The 19,142-nt window shown below is 35.0% G+C and overlaps 1 long non-coding RNA gene across 1 annotated transcript; it reads left to right on the top strand.

Annotated features, from left to right (window-relative positions):
* Positions 1-3,991: 3,991 nt before the first annotated feature.
* LOC141387530 (uncharacterized) lies at positions 3,992-4,311 on the top strand. Its single transcript, XR_012408577.1, has 3 exons — positions 3,992-4,052; positions 4,123-4,182; positions 4,253-4,311. It is a non-coding gene; the product is annotated as an uncharacterized lncRNA (long non-coding RNA).
* The last annotated feature ends 14,831 nt before the right edge of the window (positions 4,312-19,142 follow it).

The raw sequence follows: 19,142 nt of genomic DNA, 5'->3' as shown, positions 1-19,142 counted from the left end.
TTTGTACAAATATTGCAGCATGGGGTCGCTTCGCCACCCTTAGCCTTTAGGTTAAAGGGAATATATACAAAATACGACTAAAGATGTACCTCATCAAAATAATGGTTTTAGACCCCATGTATGGTTGGACGAAATTCGTTTCAAACAATCTGGAGTCTCTTACTGACAAATATCAGAGATATGGCAAATTGCATTGAATATATATTTATTAATATTAGGTGCATTTCAAAAAGGGATATTTAAAGACAATTTAAAGATGTAGCAGGAGGTGCTAATCAATGTGAAAATTCACAATTTTGGCATATTGTTTAGAAATGTATAATTTATATAATTGTTACACAAATATCCCAGTAGGGACAAGTGAGGCTTCATGGATTCATGTTATGTCAGTGATATGTGACGTAGTTTTTATCGCCGAATCCGAAAGGCGTGTCCTATGTTGCCAATTGTAGAGATGTTTTTCATGGCTGAAATACTCAGGAAATATCGCCAACATTACTAAAGGGTATTATGCCACCGTTGAAAATTTGATGCGGCCAGGCTTGGGAATCGAACCCGGACATTCAGCGTGCAAAGTGGTTGCACATAGCTAATTTCTAGAGGTTGTGATGTAGGGTATCACATGGTCGACCCCGTCCGACTATAGCCTTTGCTCGAGGCTAAGCGACAATTTTCATTTTTAAGAAAAAAAAAATAGTCTCTAACGGATACTTCGATGTGATGCAAAAGGTTGACGTAGGGGATGAAAGATACCAAGAAACGGCCCTGACCGGCTTTAACATGGCAAATCCCAGACCAAACTATCTTGGTCCCTCTTTCATCTCAAGTGGACACTGACCTACCCTTGGTGTCATCTGGAGTGATGCTTAAACACGCTTTAAAGGTAGTGAGTTAAAATGTGCCGCACGTCGTTCATATATAAGAACGATAAAAACTGGGTTGGGCATTGGGGTAGTACCCCCCAACTTATTATAAAAAAAGAAAATAAAACCCCTCTGAAGCTGACCCCCGCATACGTTTTAAGACAAAGATCTGGGATTCTTCACCTGGAATATCCGAACTCTTTAAGAGAAGAAACAGTTTACGCATTGGCAGATGTACTTGAAAAATACAAGGCCGATATTACTGGGTTGGGAAAAGCGTCACAACAACATCTAAAGGTGACGCACTGTATTATAGCTGACATGACACAAAACATGAGTTTGGTTGCTGATTTGTAGTTTGTCTGAGGTTAAAACATCTGGTCTCTAGCTTCACCCCAGTGAATGAAAGATTTGCCACAATTCGAATAAAAGCAAAATTCTTCAACATTAGCTTTATCTGTGCTCATTCTCCAACTGAAGACAAGGACGTTCAGATTAAAGATATATTCTACGAGCGCTTAGAAGAAAGATACGACCGTTGTCCTGCCCATAATATTTAAATTATTCTAGGCGATTTAAACGCCAAAATTGGAAAGAAGAATATCTTTGGCCCAACAGTCGGGAAATTTAGTCTTTACAGTGAAATACCTGACAATGGAATGAGGCTGATGTACTTTGCAGCGGCAAAAACATGGTAGTTAGCAGTACCACATTTAAGCATCTCGATATTCATAAGGGCACCTGGCTGTCTCCAGATCAAAGAACAAGAAATCAAATTGATCATGTTGTTATAGATGGAAGACATTCATCGAGCGTGTTGGATGTACGATCGTTCCGAGGTGCAAACATAGACTCGGACCACCACCTTGTTGCAGCAAAGTTACGTACCAGATTGCACCGTGGGAAATAAAGTACGAACAGACACAACACGGAAGATAAACATCAGTAGGCTACAACCACAACTTATATCCACAGAATATTGCTCTCAACTGGCCTAATTGCTTAATCAAAGCACTCCTCGTCTCGATAGCATAACAGCACATTGGCAAAGTATTGTCACAGAATGAAATCCGAAAGTTCTACCAAAGAGTGAAAAATAAAACTGATGGTTTTAATACAGGTTCATCCTCCTGTAGAGACCTCTAAGGTAATTTGGTAAATGATACAGAAACTGTACTCAGGATTTGAAAAGACCACAGATCCCATCCCAGAGATGGTGTTGAATGCATACCGCACGGCCTAGTTCACTATACAGTTCAGTGGACAATGGTCGTTTTTATGAACGAACTGCGAATGAGTTATATTATCTCTTTTTTTATGAAATAGCTTATACACAAACGAACTATGGTACTGATTTTATACTATATTTAACAACTATAAACCTGAGCATAGTGTGTGACCGTCCACAAGAAAGGAGATAAGACTCCCTATTGCTTATAAGATAGTGTGGGGGAATTGTTTGATCGACTAAAGCCTCTGGTCTTCAAAAAATTTGGACCATACCGGTGCGGCTTTAGACCTGGGAAATTCACCATTGACCAGATATTTACCCTGCGGCAAGGCCTGGAAAAGATCCAAGAGATGCAGTTTGACATTTACCATATTTTTGTCGATTTAGGGCAGCCTTCCACAGCCACCGCAAAGCTCATTCGGCTTTGTATGATGAGTCTAACTGATACTCGGTCCTAAGTTAAAATAGGAAAGATCCTCTCCGAACAGTTCAGTACCAATAGAGCTTTCGTGTAGCTTCTTCAACATCCTGCTGGGAAAAGTTATACGACAGCAAAACTTACAAGAAAGACGCATTTTACACCAATAGTCGATCAGTAAACGAAGTAACTGGGACCTTTAAGAAGTTCGAAGGGGAATCAGCTAAATTTGGTCTGGCAATAATCGGCGGCAAAACCAAGCTGATTGTAATATATAATATAATTGTTCTACAAACATCCAGGAAGGCACAAGGAAACTTCTCCCGTATCAATGAGTGCACCCCGATTCGCCTTAGCTCAATGATATGGGACCTACTGTTAATCGCAGAGTCCGATCGGCGTGTCTTACGACACCACTTGTAGAGAAGTTTTACATGGCTGAAATACTCAGGAAATGTCGCCAACATTACTGAGGGGTATTTTGCAACCGTTGAAAATTTGATGTTGCCTGGACTGGGAACGTCCAATCGTCTTTAGAGGCCCAAATAAGTAAGTAATATACGTACGAATTTATACTTCCACATGGAATGACACTTCGTTCACTACATTTACCTGTTACATATAATGAGCTAACAAGTAGTTTGAGGCTTCGGGTTGCATTTCTTGGGAAAAAAATGATCTTTTTATCCAAAAATATGGAAAAACAATGAATTTCCCCAATCTTAGCGTTCCTCTAACCGATTTGAGGACCATCATAACTGAACCTAGCTCTGAAATGTTTCGCCAGAGTTGGCTAGTTGGATATTTTATTATGTCCTACATCTATACCGCTTCCTTTTAATATTCATGTTTTTACATAGAAAAATATATTTATGAAAGGTACCAGCTGTTATTTTAAATTTTAATTACAAATACAATATTATCTAAATATGTATATCAAAAAGATTCTTTTATAAATATTTCCATTAACAAAATGAGACCAAGAGTTTTTACACTTACTTCAAAAAATATACATTTTGCAATGTGGAAAAAACATGATTTTGGTGTTTCCCTGAAACTGTCCACTATATTAGCATTCCACCTAAAGAATATTAAAAAATTTTAAGTCAACCGTACCTTCTCCCCAAAACCAAACCACGAATAAATAACCAAGTCCAATATGTACGAGTTACATTGTTTTAAACTTACCCTAGTGTAAAGAATAAATTGTGGTTAGTGGTCGACACCTGCTCTCGGTGGCAATTTTGCTATGAAAAAAACAAGGTAAAGTCCCAATAGAAAATCAAATCATCGACGACATTTTCGTCGACGATTCGTTGACGAAATTACCGAAATTGTCATGCACGACGCGATGCATGACCATGTCTTGCAAAGTGTCGTGGCAACAAACTCAAAAATGTTCAAAAAAGAGTGCTATGAAATGATTGTTCACATATTAATTCAAATATACAATTTTCATTTTGGAATAATTGTATGATAATAAAATCATCAAATTCAGAAATCACGTCAATACTAAACAATGTTCTTTAACCAAAGAGCGGTAAGTGAGAAAAATTATGTTAAGGAACTTTTAAAATAATTAAAATTATTCTTTTAATACATATATGTAGTGAAGTCATGGAAAATTCCGAAAATTCCAGCGGTTTTAAAAGTTGCGGCAGTGGTATATGGTAAGATTATAGATTATTTTAGTGGTTAGTGGTTTAGCCAACATACATTCATAATGTTTTCTTTTTACAGAATCCATATATAAAGGAGGTCGCCCCTCCATAGTTTGTGATGAGAAATTGAGGCGCGGATAATTCCAAAAATAGGTGGATCGGAGAAAATTCAGGAACAAATCATTATTAATGTAAGCTAAAATTTATAAAATGATGTATTTTTAATGTAATAAAAATAAAAATTTGACACACGACAAAAAAATGAAATTGTCTTTAATAGGGTCGTTAACGACAAATAGCAAGACAGTGTCTGCAAAGCTGTCGTCAACGAAATAATGGTTTTTTGTCTTCGAAGTCGTCGTCGACGACAGCTTCGCTTACCTTGTCGCCTAAGTTGTCGTGCATGAATACTAGGACACTTGTGTGAAAAAGTCGTGAACGATCCCAAAGGCCTGTCTGCAAGGAGTCATGAACGAATTGGAAATGTCGTGTAGGATTCATTAATGTTGTCTTAAAGACACTTTCTACTGGGGTATTTCAATACAAAAGCTATTTGTTGGAAATAAAAATGGGGTTATACGGAATGCGAACGCAAACGGAAGGAAGGAAGTTTCAGTTTTATTGTTTCAATATTCCGAATTATTAAATTCAACTTAATATTTCTGTCATTCTGAGAAATTGACAATTTAATTAAAATCGAACAAAATCTCTACAATTTAAGGTATGAAGTTAACAAAAAGTTACCATTTTATAAAAAACAATATTTTACATTTTCGAAGACATTCAGGAATTAAAATCAATACATGAATTTAAACATTTTAATTTTTATCAACTTAAAGAAAAATGCTTGTTCTTAGGTCTTGTTATACCTTGACAATAAAAGACGTTGCTGTCGTTCAGTACTCGTATCTAAATACATAACTAGACATCGGATTTTTGCATGTTTTTTATTTCTCATCCGATTGGACTCAAATTTTGGATCTAGGCGTTTTAAGGGTCAATTTTTCGATATTTGGGGTCATATCAAAAACATGCAAAAAATATGCAAAATATATGCAAAAAATATGCAACAAATATGCCAAAAAATATGCAAAATATGCAAAAAATATGCAAAATATGCAAAATATGCAAAAAATATGCAAAATATGCAAAAAATATGCAAAATATGCAAAAAATATGCAGAATATGCAAAAAATATGCAAAATATGCAAACAGTTTTTGGCCGAAAATCGCCATAAAAGTCGTAAAATTGTCAATTAAAGTTGGAAAAACAATCAAAAAATACATAACAGTGTTCTAAATTAAGACTGTTGACCGTATAACATCGTTTTTGTCAGCAGATTATTATGTTATACGACAGTGTGGTGTAGGGTATAAAAGTATGGTATTGTAATACAATTTTTTTATTATTAAACTATGCAAAAATATAAAATTTGATAGAATACCAAACGCTCTATGTAAAATTCAATACTTTCTTTGTAGTAATTTGTAGCGTTGCACAGAGGAGAAATTTATGTTAAAAGTTGATCAAAAGCCCTAGAAAGCTCATTTATAGTCCGATTGATATAAAATTTTGCACAAAGCATATCTTCTGTATAAAGATTAATCCTATAGAAAATAATGAAAATCGGTCCAGATTTGGATGCAGCTTCCATATATATTCGCATCTGATATGAGATAAAAATGCACCAAAATCACTGAAATTTGACACATGCAGCCTGAACAAGCCTAAAAAAACATTGAACCAATTTTCAAACAAATCGGTACAGATGTATATATAGTCCCATATACATATATTTCATTCCAAATTTTATTTTTTTAAATTTACTTAAATTAAATTTTTCTCAATTCACATGAGAAAAGCCGTGAATGTTTCTGAATAATACAAACATATTCGATAGGTGTAGGTTTAGTCTGATAAATAAGAGCCCCGATTATAACGCGGAGCAAAATTTAGTGTGAGTAAACCATTTCATATTTTAGTTGAGAAAAATTAGATTTTTTCGGAATGGCGCAAATATGCGCAATTTTTTATGATTGAATCTGATATTTGAGACTCAACGCATAAAATATTAGAAGAAACTATGGTCGGGAAACGACGGGGAAATAGACTTTTTCACTATTGAAATAGTAGTAATCTTAAAAATTATCATAAAAAAATTTCATAAAGAGGATATGTATCACCATTATTAAAGAGCAAAGATGTAAAATCAATCTGAAAATTTTAAATGCTAATCTTGTTCGGAGACTGTACAAAAACAATAAATCTTGAAAAATATAAAATTTCGCGAAAATAATGTTATTTTAATGTTCATCTAATTTCTTAGTTTTCGAAAATTTACTTTTTGTTTTCAGTATGGCTGAGTTCAATCGACTGCTGCATTGGATTGGTTAATCTTACAAAGTCGAGGATGGTTATAGCAAATGTAGAAAAGAGTCTGGTTGCCGTTTATCAAATTTTTTCATAAAAAAACGATTTTCATATTTTGAGTTTTGAGCAACTTTAGACCTATGTTTCCCCTCTGTGCGTTGGGCTGGTTATTGTTCAAAGGGAACAAATCGATGTCGGATTTTTTAAGGCAGCAACCGCATAAGGTTTTTAGTTGGGTCAGATTTTAAGACTGTCAAAGTTTGAGCACAATTGGAATATGTTAACATGTGCCACTGGGGCCCTGACGTTATGCAAATCTCGATTTTTTTTTTTTTTGGCTATTTAGCGATTTCGGCGACCCATTTCTCTGGAATGGTTAAAGCTTTTTATCCATATTAAGCATTAAATTAAAGGCCATTCTGTTCTTAACATTTCTTGCTGAACAACAAACTACGTAAGTATTACAGAATTCGAGATAATAAAGCCAATGTCCCGAAAAACGTGACTAGGTACGCCTTTGTGCGAAAATGGAGACTATTAAAAAACATTTTCTTCATTTTTATAAATTTTTGGAATGAAAACAAATGTCTTTGACATTTTGTTCTAAATTAAATTTATTCGAGAGTCAGACATCATGTGGTTTTTTGGTTCTGGGTACAGCTGACTACTTGAAGAACGCTCTGCTATGTAGTTCGCAACTTTCAAGTTGTTTACCATACTTTGCGCCTCCTGGAAATTCGGAGTTAATGTTTAATCTCTTGAACAACAAGAATTATCCCAGATCTTTTTCTAGGATTTTCGGCAGTTGCTCTTTTGGAAGTTTGGATCGAATATTTCTGAAGAAATTTGAATCTTTGCTTTGTTAAGATTTTTGTTGCCTTTTGGCTCTTTACGGCGTTTGCACCGTTGGATCAAACAATGCCAAGCCAACAAGTTCAGGACTAAGATCCACAGGTGATTTATTATTTTGTTATTTCCTTTTTCTGATACTTGTTTGTCTATGTTTTCGTATTTCAATAGATTTTCAATGAGGTCTAGCTCTTGTTTTTATGCTAAACGTATCGTAGAATCTGAAGAACCATCTGTCCCGAAAACAATCAAGCGTGGCTTCAAGAAAATCGTAACTATGCAATTGTCATTGGTGCTGGACCCCTGTAAGATGTATAGGAACGTTACTAGTATCATTATGGCTACAGTAGAAGCTATTGAAGAGGATCCCTACAAATATAAGGTCTCTAGAAGCTTTATCTGTGAACAGCGGAGAATAAACCGTGAAAAATAAACGCAACAGCTTCAAGGAACGAGGCTATTTGTGTGCACTGGCATGGAAAACTATTACCAGATATTCTCAAAACAGAGAAGAAAAAACGGGTTGCTGTTCTGGTATCACATGGGGGTAAAGAACAACTCCTATGCGTTCCTGAAACTGACAGTAGCTCATGGGAGAAACAAGAACTAGCAGTGTACAAATGCCTAGAAAAATGGGGTCCACGAGCTCGAGCAGATATTGGAGAGCTTCTGTACCACCGTACAAACTTGTTAGAAAATTGTTGAGAGGGATTTTTGACTGCAAGTTTGTAAGCACATCCGGACATCAACCAAACATATTCAAGCGATTTCTATAAGAATAGTCTGCGATTGACAAATCCAAGTTCGAAGTAGGCGAGAGTGTTTTTAAACTACTACCCAGCCCACTTCCCAAGAACAAGAGGCCGTAGAAGCACCTTGCGTTTAAATCGTTCGAGACTGGACGCCCCCAGAATGATTTTTTCTATTTTATTTATTTGGTATCCCACACGACAACAACTAAGTGTTATAAGTGAGAGTTTGGGTTATTGATTTTACAAAACGTATTATGAACAAGATAATGTTTATATAGATATAATATAGGATATATTGGGTAAACATTATCAATAGGTTAAAAAGAAATAGAGACAATAGATTGAGTGAAAATAGTGAAAAGCATATTCAGAAATATTTTTAGGTCCAAAACAAGACCTAAACCGCATTGAAGATTTACTTAATACGAAAGGCATTCACAAACAAATATCAGATAAAGGAAATAGCAAAATGATAAATCATATGTGGTACCTTAGTCCTGAACTTATTGGTCTGGCATTATTTGATCTGATAGTGCAAAACACCGTAAAGATCCAAAAGACGACAAAAATCCTAACAAAGCAAAGATAGAAATTTCTCCAGAAATAATCGAATAATCGATCCAAACTTACAAAAATCAACTTCCGAAATTCCTAGAAAAAGGTTTACCAGGCATAATTACAAGTGAGACTTAATTGTTGTTCAAGAGATTAAACTTTAACTCCGAATTTCTTGAAAAAGATTCTGTAGCTTGACCACATAACATCAATTACCGGGAGGGGTAAAGGAGGGTAAATAACTTGAAAATTGTGAGCGACATAGCAAGGAGTCGAGTTCATCACCAAGTTGTCATCTGTACCCAGATGGCTCCAAAACCACATTATGTCAGTCCCTTAATGTCCGTAATTTCAACGCGTAGTTATCTATGAGTTCACAGATATATCCCGTGTAAGCAACATTTTATAATTTCAACGCATAGGTAACATTACTGAGTCAAAAACGGCCGTGTTACTTACACCAAGGATTTTACCTGGTTAATCGTTGCCAATGTGTTAAAAGTTGTAAAACACTTCTATGTGGCAATGATTTTGCGAAATCATGAATGAAAATCACCAATATTAACACATCATTTCAAAATGTACACGCCTCGGTAAATGGCATGTAGAAATTACGCGTAGGCAAAGATAACTAATAGGTAGCTGCGTACCCGTATACCCAGACGTTGAAATTACGGGCATAAGTAAGTTAAAATATGTATGAACAAATGGTAAGCGTTTGTCATTGAAGCCATACAATGAATGTACAAATGTCCATCTTTGTAAAAACAAAATTGCATTTGAAAAAGGAAATGTTTGATGGAAAGCGATGCCATTCCACGGCCGATATGTCTGATGAGTCTCTACAAAAGGCGAACCATGTCACATAATGGTGGTTGTGAGGGTTCGAATCTTCGGCTTTCCTTTTTCACTTGCAAACATCATCGTTCATTAAGCTCGACTCCAACGAGAAATTAATTAAAATTAATATTAAAAAATCCGAGATCGATTTGGTCTTCGAGTTAAAACCAGCCCAATTCTACAAATTAAATTAAGATGCTAAAAAAAAGAAAATATTGAATTTTACATAAAACGTTTGATATTTTATCAAATTTTATATTCTTACATGGTTTAATAATAAAAAGAATGGTATTACGATACCATATTTTTATACCCTACACCTCACTGTCGTAAATGGTCTCAATAACAAATTAATCTGCTGAAAAAATCGACGTTATACGGTCAATAGTCTTAGTTTAGAACACTGTTATGTATTTTTTGATGGTTTTTCCAACTTTAAATGACAATTTTACGACTTTTATGACGATTTTCGGCCAAAATCTGTTTGCATATTTTGCATATTTTTTGCATATTCTGCATATTTTTTGCATATTTTGCATATTTTTTGCATATTTTGCATATTTTTTGCATATTTTGCATATTTTTTGCATATTTTGCATATTTTTTGCATATTTTGTGCATATGCAAAATATGCAAATATGCAAAATAAATACGAAATATGACCCTGCCATTGAATTTAGATTTCTTTGAAACGAATTTTGGTCCAATCAGAATCTTCGTATCTTTAATATTAAAAAATATGCAAATATGCAAAATCCGATGTCTATACATAACGATGGCGAATACATAGAAAATATAGACGAAAAGGAAGATGGTCGGCCATAATGTTCATTCTCGCAGAAGACATGTACATTAATTTTAACAATAACAAATCGTTACGAAATAGAGGTCAATGGTGAAATGTTCCGATGCTCTTTAGTCTAGTATATTTTCTTTATATGATGTCTGTATATCAGTTTATTAGCAAATGCCCGCTACTTTGTATGCTGAAAGGAAATAAAATATGTATAAACAATATTTAATATGGAAATGGTGAAAAGTGAAGATTATCGATTTAATTACTTTAAGTACTGTACACTGTAGTTAGAACTTAAAAAAAAAACAATTAAAAAGCGTTAAGTTCGGTCTGGCCGAATTTTTTATACCCTCCACCACGAACTGTATTGAAGTGAATAGGAAAAATTACTTTAATTTCGTTTTATTACAGGAGTAGTACATATATCTTAAATGTTCATACCCTTATCAAAAACTTAATACCAAATATCAACTATTTCGGTGGGGAACGAAGAATAACTACCAAATGTCAGTCATTTCGATGGGGGCTATATGAAGACGTGCACCTATGCCAACAAATTTCAGGTGGAAAGTTTTTGCCCTCAATGAAGACTAACCCCCTGTTTTTGTAAAAAAAAATGTATTCCTCTCACTCGAATTGTCAAATTTGTAGATCGATTTACTCGCTTTAGCACGAATGTAGAGCGCTGATTTTTAAATGAGAAATTCTTAGCGATATATGGAACGTATATACGAAAATTTAGGTAAGTATGTCTTCCGGGGGCTGGGCTATGAATGCCTAAATTATTACGAAAATAGACGAACGAACAAAAATAAGTTACAGCGAGTCAAAAAGTATCAGTCGGCTTTGCCAACAGAGATATACCCCCAGCCTCTGTGAATTGAAACTTTCATGTACGGTCAGATCGAATGTGTTTTGGTCCTTTCATTATTTTGTGGCCTTTTTGATGGAAGTGGATCTTATTTTGGTAGTCATATCTTTTCGATAGATCTCGCGCCCACTAGTCATTTCAGTTCGTCATCGTATAACTTATGGAGCAGTATGCCAGGAAGCACGGACTTACGGAAAACCTAATACCGTTGTAAGAAGGACAAAAACGAACAGCATCGGCATACATGTCCAAAGGATCTTCGAACAGACCTTAAACTGGACAAAATATTAGGAGATCCAAAGTTTGGACCAAATTTGTTCAAGAGATATTGTGCATACCATTTAAGTGAAATTTTTTAAATATTCGGGGGAACTACCGGAAGTTGTGGACCGGTATTGCCTATCTTCGAACTGAAAGTATGACAAAATATCAGGAAGGCCAAATTAATTATGGACTTGCCCCTGAAAAAACTTTTACCGTCGTAATTGAGGCAGCGAATGGAAATGGCTTCAAAAAAAAAAAAAAAAACAGAGTGAGCAGGTCTTAGAGTGAACCTATCCGTAATTTTGTGTGATAGGTACACAAAGGAGTGGACAAACATAGTCCATATTCGAACCTGATCTATATCTGGTAGATATATTAGGATGTGTAAAGTATGGATCAAATCGGTCACTCCGATCAAGAGTTATCGTGCTCACATTTTTTCCGAACATGTTTGAACTTTTGTGGGGGAGGTACCTGAAGGAGTAGATCGATATGGCTTATGTTCGAACTTAGTTATTATCATTATCGTGTTATCGTGCGCACCAGCCAGACTGACGGACGGACATTGCTAAATCAACTCCAAATTGTCTAAAACACATTTCGTCCAAACATACTTGGGGTCTAAAACCATTATTTCGATGAGGCATACTTTGCCCGTATGAAATGCTGAGGGTATAAAAACAGGGGGTAAGTACCACCTTGCAGCCATTTCGGTGTATAATGAGGCTAAAACCTTCAATATACCGAAAATTCGGATGTACCGTTCTATGGGGGGTACATCAAGACGTGGACGTATGCCGACAAATTTCTGAGGGAAATTTTTGTAGCTCAGAAAAAGACTAAATACCAAATTTCAGCCACTTCGTTTGAATAATAAGGCTAAAACCTTCAAAATACCGAAAATCGGACGGTACCGTTTTATGGGAGCTATATGAAGACGTTGACCTATACCGATCAATTTCAGGTGGAAGGTTTCATACCCTCAAGGAAGACTATGTACTAAATTTTAGCCATTTCGGCGTTATAATGAGGCTAAACCCTTCAAAATACCGAAAATTGGATGTATAAAAAAAAACGTGGATGTATACCGACAAATTTCCGCTGGAAAGTTGCATACACCCAACGAAGACTAAATATCAACATACAGCCACTTCGGTGGAATAATGAGGCTAAAACCTTCAAAATACCGAAAATCGGGCGGTACCGTTCTATGGGTGCTATATGAAGACGTTGATATATACCGATCAGGTGGAAAGTTTGATGCCCTCAACGAAGACTATGTACCAAATTTTAGCCATTTCGGTGTTATAATGAGGCTGAATCCTGGCGACATTTCCTGAGTATTTCAGCCATGTAAAACTTCTCTACAAAAGTGGTGTCTTAGACACGCCGTTTGGACTCGGCGATAAACTGTAGGTCAGTGGTCCCACTTGTATGGGAAGGTGCGAAAAAAATATTTATAATCGTCGGATCAATCTGATTTTTTTCAGTATATGCTAAAAGTAAGTAAAATATACTTTAGCCAAAAATCATCAATATGGGTCCAGTTTTTTCTAAAGCCCCCATGTATTTTGAAGCTTTTATCTAAATTTTAGGCCCTTATTGGCTGTACTTGGGGTTCACAATGGTCAAAAACCTTCTGCGCCAAAAATTGTGGTCTTAGGTCCAGGTCTCGGTATAGCCAACCGAACTTAACATTTTTCTTGTTTTTCATATTATATGTAGCATCATACATATATCAAAAATATACAAATGTAAAAATATACTGATAAGAAGATCCCATAACAAAAATATATAAATCTTTAAAGAAAAAAAAAAACAAAATAAACAATTATAAAAAATAATTTAAAAAATTAAGTTTCAGTGTTTTATCTAGATATGCACATAAAACTAGAAAATAATTTGTCGTTAGCCTCTATAAATATTTTCTTTCTCATGATGGAATCTCTCAAATAAAACGCTTGCCGTTTAATTAATGCAATAAAAAACTCTAAAATTTATAAAACACTATAAAATTGGACCAATATTGATTTTGATTCCATATTCATGTATTGTCATCTAAATCTGAAAAGTGTGCAAAGTTTCAAATCGATTGGTCAATGGCGTGCTCCCTCGTATTTACTACCGCTGGCGCATTGATGTGTTGTTTACATTAATTCGTCTTGTTGTACATGTGTGTATTTGCCAAGCATTGTGTGTATTTGCCATGAATATTGCAGAACTTCCCAGATTATTGGGACTGGAACAGTCTATGCATACGCAAGCGGATATAATTACGAGCGTGTCGCGGGTGGGCAGAGTCATTTGTTAATTAACCGCGATCTTTAAACCGTAAGTGTAAGTAAAGAAGTAACCTGAATAGAGTAAAGCTTTGTGCTTTCTGGAGAGTTAGCTGTGTGAAGTGAAGTGAATAACGTCAATAAAGCATTGTAGAATCGTAATCCAAAACGAACCCTGTTTTATTTGGTACAAATCGTATCCGAGAATAAAACAACGTCTACATAGGATGAAGTTCAAACGTAATTCCGTAACACTATCTATCGATATTGAATTTTTAAAAAGATAATTGATGGGCTTTTGCCGTCTCCAATTCATTCTCGGTAGAGAAAATCATTTTTGAAAAATGGTCAAGAAGCCATAATCCTAATGTACATATGAATATGTACATATAATATAGAGAGAAATTTTACTGTATGTGGTCAGATTCATAACTTTTAACCATTCATTATTCATTGTTGGTTTGATGTTATTCTTGTATTGGTTATTAATTATGTAGTCATTTGCCGTTATGTCAAGTGTCAAGCGGAAATGTTAAACAATAATGCAACTTGTGGATATTAATTAAATTAATTTCAAATTAACTATAACATATGATATAAGGCGTTAGAATGTATTAATGCCAATGAAGATAACAATAAACTTTCAAGTAACAAATACATATAATAAGTTAGAAAGCATTTTGCCAATAGAAATATACCCCTCAGTTTATAATAAAATAGGGAGAAGAAAAACAAACTAAAGAACCAGCGATTTTTAATTTTCAGTTTCAATGAATTTTCGGTCTTTTTCGCTGGTAAGCGGAAATTACATTTCAAGTATTTTTATCTATACGTATATAGTTGGTTGGGGACATTGAAGAAAAAATTCATATTCTTTTCATTTGTGGTTATTTGCTTACTTCAAATTTATTGCATTTTAGTATAACCGAAAAGCATTCATTGGTACATACAGATATTAAGAAAAATATGTATATATGCGCACAAATTAAAAGGAAATAATAGTAATAAATATAGAATAATTCCGGCAACAACACCGTTAAATTGTTTTATTTTTTTGCCCCAAAATCCCCTTCATTCAAAGATTTTAGTCTAACGAGGGTATATAAAATTTGATTCGGGGTCCAAGTGCATATTTCCTGATATTATGACCCAAAAGCTTAAAAAACCTGCCGACTTTTCGTATCGTCAATTTTCAAACTCAGAGCAATGTTCCACTCCTTCATGCATCTCTCTACGAAAAATCCCAAATAATAAACATTTTATTCAATTTGAATGGTGGCATTTTCCGAGTCGTCAGGTAAAAATAGATGTACCATTTAAATTCATTTGAATTAAAACCAACTTCGTCGTAGAATAATATTATTAAAGTTACGCACCTGTCATAATAATGAAGTTTGTTTATGCCACAAATTATACCGAGAATCAAGTCATAAAATATGAAATTACTCTTGCTTTAAGAATGGAAATGTCTTTTTCATTTTGTGGCAGATATGTTAACGAATTTTAAATCAGTACTCATCTCATAGGTATAATTTACTTTTAACGCAATGTTACCTGTCATTTACATGAAAATGTAGTTTAACAATTTTTAACTTTAAGAATTGAAAGTCTTTTTTTTTTTTGGAACCACGTCAACTTTCATCTGAGATTGATTACCTTTCCAGTGTAACATTCTAATGAACCACAAACTACAGAGTACAAAATAAAAAATTAAAAACAAATCTTTATTCCAAAAATAAAATTTAACTGCAACAATTTAACTCAAAATAATTAGGGAAATAATTTTTTCTAGTAAAAACATTCAACGAGTTGAGACCAAAAAATTTAAAAACAAAACAGTGAAGTTTACCCAGCAACTGTTAGTGCAAACAGAATGTCGGAAAATGAAAGTAATGTATTTCGCATAACCATAGGACGACTCAGAGTATTTGGTAAAATAACAAAAAACGCAGAATAGAAATAAAACCATAAAACTCTGAACAAAAGCCATAGCTTGGGGTTATTTAAATAAAGGGAATCTACGTTGGTAGAAAGGTAGAATGTGGTGTAAAAATGTCTGCATTTTAAATACAAGTTTGTTTTGTTGTTACAACTGTACAATTTTTGGCAATAAAAACTAATTTACAGTTCGAAATGGGGTAAAAGTTTTTTATGGGAATATGTATAAGTACAAGTTTTGTCGAAACAATATTTTGGAGGAGGCAAATAAATGACACTGTGGTCTGCTATAGGTTATATATAATCAGGTACAAGTCCCTGTGGTCTTCCATAGATAGAAGACCCTGTGGTCTTCTATAGATAGAAGACCCTGCGGGCTTCTATAGATAGAAGACCCTGTGGTCTTCTATAGATAAAATACCCTGTGGTCTTCTATAGATAGAAGACCCTGTGGTCTTCTATAGATATAAGACCCTGTGGTCTTCTATAGATAGAAGACCCTGTGGACTTCTATAGATAGAGGACCCTGTGGTCTTCTATAGATAGAAGACCCTGTGGTCTTCTATAGATACAAGACCCTGTGGTCTGTGGTCTTCTATAGATAGAAGAGCCTGTGGTCTGTGGTCTTCTATAGATAGAAGACCCTGTGGTCTGTGGTCTTCTATAGATAGAAGACCCTGTGGTCTTCTATAGATAGAAGACCCTGTGGTCTTCTATAGATAGAAGACCCTGTGGTATTCTATAGATAGAAGACCCTGTAGTATAGCTAGAAGACCCTGTGGTCTTCTATAGATAGAAGACCCTGTGGTCTTCTATAGATACAATACCCCCTGGTCTTCTATAGATAGAAGTCCCTGTGGTATAGCTAGAAGACCCTGTGGTCTTCTGTAGATAGAATACCCCGTGGTCTTCTATAGATAGACGTTCCTGTGGTATAGCTAGAAGACCCTGTTGTCTTGTTGTAAATTTAGAAAGGAAAGTGGAATTTGCTCAGCCTAGACTAAATACCAACTTTCAGCCAATTCGGTGGGTTATTGTGGAGATAACCTTCAATATTCCGAAAATCGGGAGGTCGGTTCTATGCGGACTGAAGGCGTGGACCTATACCAACAAATTTAGAATGAAAAGTTGAATAACCCCAACAAAGACTAAATACCACATTTCAACCATTTCGATGAGTTATTGTGGCCGCGACCTTCAAAATACCGGAAATAGGGAGGTATCGTTCTATTAGGGCTATATTAAGGCGTTGCCCTATTCCGACTTATTTCTGAGGGAAAGTTTAATACCCACATCGAAGACTATATACCAAATTTCAGCCATTTCGGTGGAATATTGAGGCCAAACCTTCAAGATAATAAAATCGGGAGGTACCATTCTAAGGGGGCTATATTACCCCTAGCCACGACTAAGTACCAAATTTCAGCCATTTCGGTGTGATAATGAGGCTAAGACCTTCAGAATGCCGAAAATCGGGTGGTACCGTTCTATGGGAGCTTTATCAGAACAGATACCGATATAGCCCATTTACAATACTAAATATCCTAGGAGTAGTAGAAACGACTATACCAAATTACAAAGCTCTATCTTCAAAATTGCGAGCTGTATCTTGATTTCAACAGACGGAACGACGGACAGACGAACATGGTTATATGGACTTTGAATTTACCCTGATTAAGAAAATATATGGGGATTTCTGAGTGATATCGGGCACTTTTTCAAGATGAGGTTTTTGATTTCCTTTATTTTTTTGCTGTGGTGATGCTGCCCATTAGCAAAACATTTTAGTATATTTTCAGATTTTTTTGACTAACGGTTCCAGAGATATCGCGCCTTGAAATGAATGATGAATATTTCGATGTGATACAAACCGAATGACAAATTTAAAAATATACCCTCCATAATATGGTGGAGGGTATAAAACCTACTGGTGCTGTAGGACGTGGTAGCTTGTTTGCATTATTTTGGAATGGGTTATTCATCTCATTTGGCTCCATAATGTTTGCTGGGTGCGATCTATAAACTTTAAAGCACGTTTTTTGTTACAATTTTATAAGGCAAAACTATTTATTTTCCTCACTACTAAAGAGGTGTTTACACTAACCATCAATGACATATGACCTGAAATAAAAACATGCACTGCATTTTAGCTGGTGTGGACGCAAAAAGTAAATGGCTTAAGGAAAATCCCCAATATTGCACACATTAGCGACTGTATAACGATGGAAAATTTCCGGTCATATGACATTGATGGCTAGTGTAAACACCCCTTAAGCAATGAACACTGTGGCATAGAACGTGTGTCCGACAAAAAAACTAGAGTTGTGAATTCGAAGCTCACCGTCTGTTAATAGGTGTAGTCTTATATTGATATATGATCATGTAGACTTCAATGTAAAAATTTGGTTATACTTGTATACATATGAAACGTAAACGGTTCTTTTATAAACAGTAAACATTACTTTCTCATAACTAAAAACTCTATTTGGACTAGACACTGGGCAAATAATATCCCCTTGACATTACACAAATCGAACAGGACAAAAAACAACATGTTGAATACTTTTTTCCTTTTCCTTTTGATCAGCCTTGCTTGCTGTCCCCGACAATGCTGTTGTTGAATTTCTGTTTGGTTTATGTCCGTCGTCACATTTGTGTGTATTTCGGGATTCGGACACCAACAACCACAGTTGCCTAAATGCAACAACAGCAATAACAAAACTATGCTTTACCAACAGACAAAAACCAACTATAAATGGACAATGAAATGGCATTATTAAACAAAAATAGAACGACATTCCCTACATTGGGATGAGCGAACAAACAGCATTAGGTGTGTTCTGCTCACAAATCAAAAGCAAATTGCACAGTATAGGTTAAACAAAAAATGAAACCAACAAAACGTTTAGTTAAAGTTTCTATTAAATAAAAAGGAAGTGAATGTTGTGGTGGTGGTAACATGGAACTAAAAACAAACTGGAATTGAAAAATTTGCCAAACAATTTTTTTAACGATTTTAATAGTTTAATTAAAAAACCGCGCAAAAAGTTTAAAACATTTAAAAGCTTTTCAGATGGTGGAAGCGATAAGAATGCAACTGTATTTTTTATTTGAGAACTGCGCTGCAAGCGAGTCAGAAAAATTAAAAAAAATTTTTTAGACTCCCAGCAACAAATGGCAAAAAAATTAGATCAAAGTTCTTACTATAACCTGCTATTATTTTTATAACAAGCGAAAATCGGAAATTGAAATTCTAAAGCTGTACAAACAATGTATATCTCTAAAATAATGAAGCGCAATGACAACGATCGTGCCCAACTAACAATCCCACAAACTAAAGGAAGTTCGTCGATAGGCCATATCGGTCCACTCTATCGGGTACCCCCCATATAGGGGTCTATATAGGAAAATATATTTGGGTACCTCCTTCACAAAAGTTCAACCTTTTTACACA

This window comes from Musca autumnalis, unplaced genomic scaffold (assembly GCF_047663935.1).
Source record: "Musca autumnalis isolate F117 unplaced genomic scaffold, ASM4766393v1 scaffold_5, whole genome shotgun sequence".
NCBI classification, from domain to species: Eukaryota; Metazoa; Arthropoda; class Insecta; order Diptera; family Muscidae; genus Musca; species Musca autumnalis.
Note: the sequence above shows the minus strand (reverse complement) of the source record. Positions and strands in the feature narration are given on the sequence as shown.